Genomic DNA, 6,435 nt, shown 5'->3' with positions numbered 1-6,435 from the left:
ACATGTCTCTTCTAGCTTCTCTCTCCATCCCTGAAGATGTCTCTTGTCTGCTTTACCCCTAAGTGGTGATAGGAGGCCTGCATAAAACAATTGTAGAAACTCCCATGGTCACTGGCTGCTTGGCTAACCAAGCCCCATCTGTTGCAAACCACAGCACTTGCACTGATATCCCAGAGGCATTAAACCATTCCATATGGTACATACCATGTACATACATATGTACATACCATGCCATGTACATAACCTTGTCCACAACAAAGCCTAGTAAAGGAGTTGTGATGTTAGGAATAAACAACATGTAAATGTTGGATGTTAGGAATAAACAACACAAATCAAGACAACAGTTAACATATTGAGAGAACATGTCTGCTAGTTGTAAATTATAAATTCCAGTTGCCCACTGTGGGAAAGGAATGTGAGTGACACCAGCACCTACACTCAAATTTCAGATCAGGTGCACCACCTGCTTTGATTCAACTTGGTAAAAGGGTTTTCATGATATCTACTATTCTTCATATGGAGCAAGTTGATTTTGTGAATCAAAACGTGTATAGCTTTGCAAATTGATCTCAACTCTAGATTTCTGGAATTTTTTAGAAGACAATCATTGTGTTCTTAAGATGTTTTCTCTAGTTTCATTGATGTGTCCAACCCACATCTTGGCTGTCTGAATAAACTCCCTCTTACAGGAAAATCTGTAACGCCTTATCATGGTGTCCACTATTGCATATGGCTTTTTCTTATCCCAAATAGCATTTGAGCTAACTTGGGCAATGCAGAATGAATTTGGGTTATGCTATCCAAATCACTTTAGGCTAAGTTTCGTCCTGGTAGGGAGAGAAAATTAATGATGTAATTACACTGAGATTTAGTGGCAGGTTAAAGGGCAGAATCTCACAGGAAATGCAGTAATGAGGAAAAGTCATTCCACTTTTGAAAACCATAGGCAATGTTCCCTCCTAAACTTGCCAGCTGCTCTTTGCCTTGTTTTCCAATGCTTTTATTAGCTGATTTGTAAAGGTGCCAAAGACACCGAAGATCCCGGGAGCTTTTATTGCAAGGGTGGATTAAGCCTCTCTTAGGTGTGGTGGTTGTTCAACGATTATGCTGTGAGAAAGGCCAAGCAATGCCACCTTGGGACAGGGAAATTACAGCACAGTAGCCCCAGCCAGCGAAAGAGATATCTGAGCTGCATCACCCTCATTGGAGAGAAGCACGGACGGCGTGACCAAACTGAAACAAGCTCTGATGACTTTCTCATGTAAACCCCTGCTCTGCTGCCTTGCTGGCCTTCATTTGGTCTGTGCAAAACACAGCCCACCTGCAGGTTTGCACATCTGCTCCCTACCGCTGCTTGGCTGCCTTGGGAGTGTGCTGGGAGCAGCGAGCACAGGCTGTGTCCCACCGCTGGTCTCACAGCATGCCTCTGTGTGTGATGCAGCTGGAGGTTTGGACATGGAGTTGGAGTGCAGGTCCTTTTCCAGTGGCGGGGTTGGGCTGTTCAGCCTGCAGCTTCCAACTGATTTAACTCATGAAGTATTGCTGCCTCCGCCAGAACTCTGCTGCCTTTTGTGTCTGTACAGAGGCCTTGTCCTCTCTCTCCCCAATAATACTGTCTCCCTGTGGACCCTAACAGATCCAGGCAAACTGAAATGATTATGCTGCCATCAGGGCATCAAATCTCCATTTTTCATTAGAGACTTAGAATATGGGTTTTCAAAAAAACCCCAAACAACACCATCCAGTGGGGAAGCTGATATTTTTCATGCATAGGTCAAAGTCAAGCCTTCCCTTTCAATAATTGACCTGCAATTAGTAAGATACAACTGTGACTCATTTGTACTCTTCTCTGAAGCTCTGTGTGCTGGGGGCTTACAAAGGAGGCTGCTCCCACACCACCTTGCAGGAGTACAGTAGATACATAATTTGCAGCTGCTTTCAGGAATCCTCCTAGTCTTTTATTAAATACAGACTTTTCAGGTAGCAGATATTTTAGGATTTTTATGCAGAAAGATGGAAGAAATAGTCTTAATTTTCTTTCTACTCTTACATGTTCTTTTCTTGTTTTCCAGATCTGAGCAGGTGCTGTATTTTCTTTCCTGTTGTAACTGTCACACTGTAACTTTTAATTTTATCTTTGTTAAAAGCTATATTTTTATGAGCTTGTGGAACATGTTCCACAAGGACTTTCCTTTTCCTTCTGGACATGTAGTAACTTGGTTTTAAATTATTATCCTCAGCATGTCAAGGTATGCTGAAGAGGGTTTTAGCTATGTTTTATGACAGCAGTGAACAGGAAAATCAAAGCACTGGGTTTGAAGCACATCAGACACCTCTTAGAAGATAGGACTGTCACTTTATAGACTTTCCTTTCTGAAGAATGGTAGCAACACAGATGTACCATCAACTGTATTTTCTCTGTCATATGAAGGAAATTTTGGTCACCTCTGTGTTTCTTATTCCATGTGAGTGTACTTCTGTAGAGAGCAAGGGTAATTTGGAGGTCTGTCCATGCCCCTCACTCCCTGCAGCCCAGGCAGCTCCCATAAATACAAAGCACACTGGCAGACACCACTGCCTTGAGTGCTCCAGCTCACCAAAGCTGCAGAGCACATGGGAGAGCGCTGTGGCGAATCCTATCCTTCCCCTCTCTACAAAGTTAATGTAAAGCAACTTCCTGCTCTTTTATAAAAGTTTTTTCATTGGGAGGTTTCAGTTTAGTATATTTTTTTCTCTCTGATACCTCGTCTAGAACAATTTCACAGTCAGCAATATTTCATCAATGGTTGCCATGTACCTACATTGCCATGAATGCAGTTTGCTGAGGTGGAGGTAGTTCTCCCTCTCAACATGCAGAGAGCAGCAGGGAGCCGAGCCTCTGGCCCTGGTTCAACCGAGGCACAGCTGAAGTTCACCCAGCTGGAAGAGAGAAAGGATGACAGGGTTACTGCTGAGCCTCTCCCACGGGGAGGTGTATTCTCTGTTGTAGTAACATAGGGCAGCAGTCCTGTTTGAGCAGCTCCAGGACCAAGTCCACAGTGTGAAACCTCTTTTGTCAACTGCAGCCATGCTAACTGCAATGTAGGCTGGAAAAGACCTGAAGAGAATATTTTCTTTTTTAAAACAGGTTGTTACATACATCAAACTAGAGCAAGTCTTCCCATGATCTGAGAGAGAGGGGTAAAAAGACCTAAAGCAGAAGGTTGGCTATAGAAATTGCTATCCAGATAAGAGTGTCTGCTAAGATATTATTATGACTGACAAATGAGCCAAAAAGCAGATGCCTGCTGCTAAGGCTTTGGGTTAGAAACCTGGAGGGGCTTGAGAGGGACTATTTTGAACAGGATTTTGGCAATGCTAATAATAATCTGACAGAAACATTTAATATCCACTCAATTCACTGTTGGTATTGAGCTAGCACTCTGTGAAGTGGCTGAAAGAGAGTGGTGGAAGGAAGATGAAACAAACAGATGATAAAACACTGCACAGTATAAAGCACTGTGAAAGTGTACTCTTTTAAAATGAAAAAAAACTTTCCATTGAAAAAGAGCAACAATAATTTTAATATGAGAGCCACAATAGTTTCTAAAATGATGTTTCAATTAGCTATGATTTATTTTCTGCTGTTACGCACTTTCCTTTTCCACAATTGTTGTGCTGTGACCTACAATTGCATTCTAATATTTTGGCACAGGTTTTGAGTCTGCAACAACAGACACTGTGAGGCCATGCAGCATATTCTGGTTGGTCTCTGATATCCTTTCTGAATGAGCGATTTTGGCCTTGAGAATGTTATTTGTGAGATGAAGTTAAGGAGTGCAATTCTCGTTCATAAGACCTCCCTTGCCTTTTAAGGAAGACCTTCAGTTTTCCCCTTGTTTCCTGTCTTTTTTTTTTTTCCTAGAGAAGCTAAACTGGGGTGCTGCCCACAACACTCAGTTCTGAACTCTCATAAATGAGCAGGAACAGGCAGTGCAGTTCCAGCTGGCCAGTAAATGAAGTGTGACAAAAAGCTTTACCTTTCTATTTTAAAACAGAGCAAAGCTTTAAACTGCTCTACATAGAGAGATTACAGGCATTGAAACAAATTAAAATAGCATATATCCTGTGTAGCAGATGACAAGAGATGACTATTTCAGTCCTTCACAATTTTAACTCCATTTTCCTCAAATGTTTTATGCAACTTTGTGAGACACCTTAATTGCTACAGGACACCCTCTCTCAGCAAAGATTTCCATGAATATTGCCAATTTGCAATACAGGGACTGATAATACTTAAGCAAAAGCAACCTCTTTAAAACAAAGCCCCTGTTTTCACTTAATATTCTGACAGTACCCCAGTAAAGGAATGAAGTTAGGGTACAGTGAGACAATTTTGAAATTGTATAGATTTGGGCCTGATTAATGCTGCAGACTCCTGTCAGGTATCAGTTAGCATCAACTGAAAATACTTATTGGTTCCAATTGCCTGGAGAAGCTCTAGTTCAGTAAATGAGAAGGAAGAGAACAGCAAGAGGAATGGGAAGCAGAATGTACTCAAAGTACCATGTTCTGAATATGTAAGTTTAGTAGCTCCAGACTCACATTCCAACCGCTCTTGACAAACCACTAGTAGGCTTGTCATAATACCAGTGGCACAGGGAAACTCATAACTCTGTATGTCTAATTAGATGAAGGAAAGGTGTAAATAGATCATATAGTGGTGACCTGAATATAGAGGGGCATGCTTCAGGGGGATGCATTTTTTTCTATTTTAAAAAGTTATTGAATTGTTGTTGTATTCAGCCTTTATTTCCACAACGGATACAGTTAAGATGCTCAAAAAGACATAGAGAAGTTCCTTCCCACTGCAGGCATATGAAAGATTGTCAGATTTCTGCTGTTTTCATTTTAACAGTGATGTTGAACATGTAGCTGCTGCCCCAGGTGTTGCTGTATGAGCATAAGAGGATGTGAACCTGTTTTTTAAGTCTTCATAACCTCCTGGAGTTTGGAAGGGATGGTGCAGAACTTTTTTACTTTTATGCAGAATAAGGCCCTGTAAACATTTGACAAGCAGATCTCCCTCTTGATTATACAGAGAACATAGCTTTGGCAAAGAACCAAGTCAAATCCTCTTGTGATCACTATGAAGATTTGAACAGACCTTGCATGAAAGCAGAACAAAATGGAGTTTATTCTTTCAAAAAAACAAACAGAAATACCCTTTAAAAATTCAGCAATTCCGTCATCCTGACCTTATATAAATGTTTGCTCTCAGTCTCTGAGAAAAACCTTAGTGATGCCATCAGGAGCTCCACCTACCTCTAAGGTGAGTGCTTTGTCATGGTGTACAGGAAGGACTCAAAATACAGAGAGAAAGGGGGAGGTACCAGGCACATCTGTGCTAAAAGGAGCTCTATCAGTCTATCAGTGGAGTCTGCTGCTATCAGTAAAAACCTGCAATTAAAATTCCACTGTCCTTTTAGAGTTTTGTTGGCTGTGGAGTTGTACTTGTCACCTTCCATCTCTTGTGCTACTGTAGCATAGTCAGAGGGTGACCATTGTGAGAAGGGACAGAAGCCTACAGCTTGAAATGATCAAACCCACAAAGTGGACCTGCAAAATAAACTGTTTCACAAAATATATGGCTATATGTAAAGCTATGAGCTATAACTACATGTTTAGCTATAAGTAAACAGCATATAAACTACATATAAGTATAGCTGTATGTACAGCTATAAGTAAACAGCAACATCTCAGCAGCTAGAAGCCTAATTTCAGCATGAATCCTGTTACTGGTCACACTATTTCCCTAACCACTCTAAAAATCTGTTAACATCAGAAATCATGCATCAGTATTATTCATCATAGTGCAGATTCCTCAGTTCTTTTAGTCTGGGTCATAAGCAAGATTTTTTGCTTCTCTTTTTTTTTTTTTTTTTTTAATACTAGGGATACAATATCTTATTTGCTTGTTGTTCCTTTAGTGCCTTCATTAGTGTAAGGCTTTCTTTTGTATTGCTTACAATTCTGGTTTTACAGGAGATTATGTTCTCCCTTCCCCTCCTTCCAGGTGTGTACTTGCTTGAGCTCCTGGTGTGTGATCACACAGCTTTTTTTATCTACAATGCTGAAGCTCCTGCAGATACTGTCTGTGCTGTAAAGACAATCCTCCAGTGTTTAGCACAAGTGTGCCATTTCCTCCTCTCAGGCTGTGATATGAATGTGGGTTTTTGTATGCTACAACTGGAAACATTTGGGAGTTTCAATGGGATAAACTTTTATGACATTACGTGTCCCTTGCAGGTGACGCTGCTGTTGCTCAGGGAACTTACTCTTTCCATTTACCCTCAAATCTTCTAATTCCTGTGTGAAGGCCTGACAAGGCTATTCCCTTGCACCATCTTGAGCATTAAGAAAGATGCCTGATTAATGCATGTGCACATGCAGCAC

This window comes from Melozone crissalis, unplaced genomic scaffold, assembly GCF_028551555.1.
Source record: "Melozone crissalis strain CALT ecotype California unplaced genomic scaffold, PUWL_Pcris_2 ptg000006l_1, whole genome shotgun sequence".
NCBI lineage: Eukaryota > Metazoa > Chordata > Aves > Passeriformes > Passerellidae > Melozone > Melozone crissalis.
The sequence above is the reverse complement of the archived record's forward strand: the minus strand, read 5'-3'. Positions refer to the sequence as shown.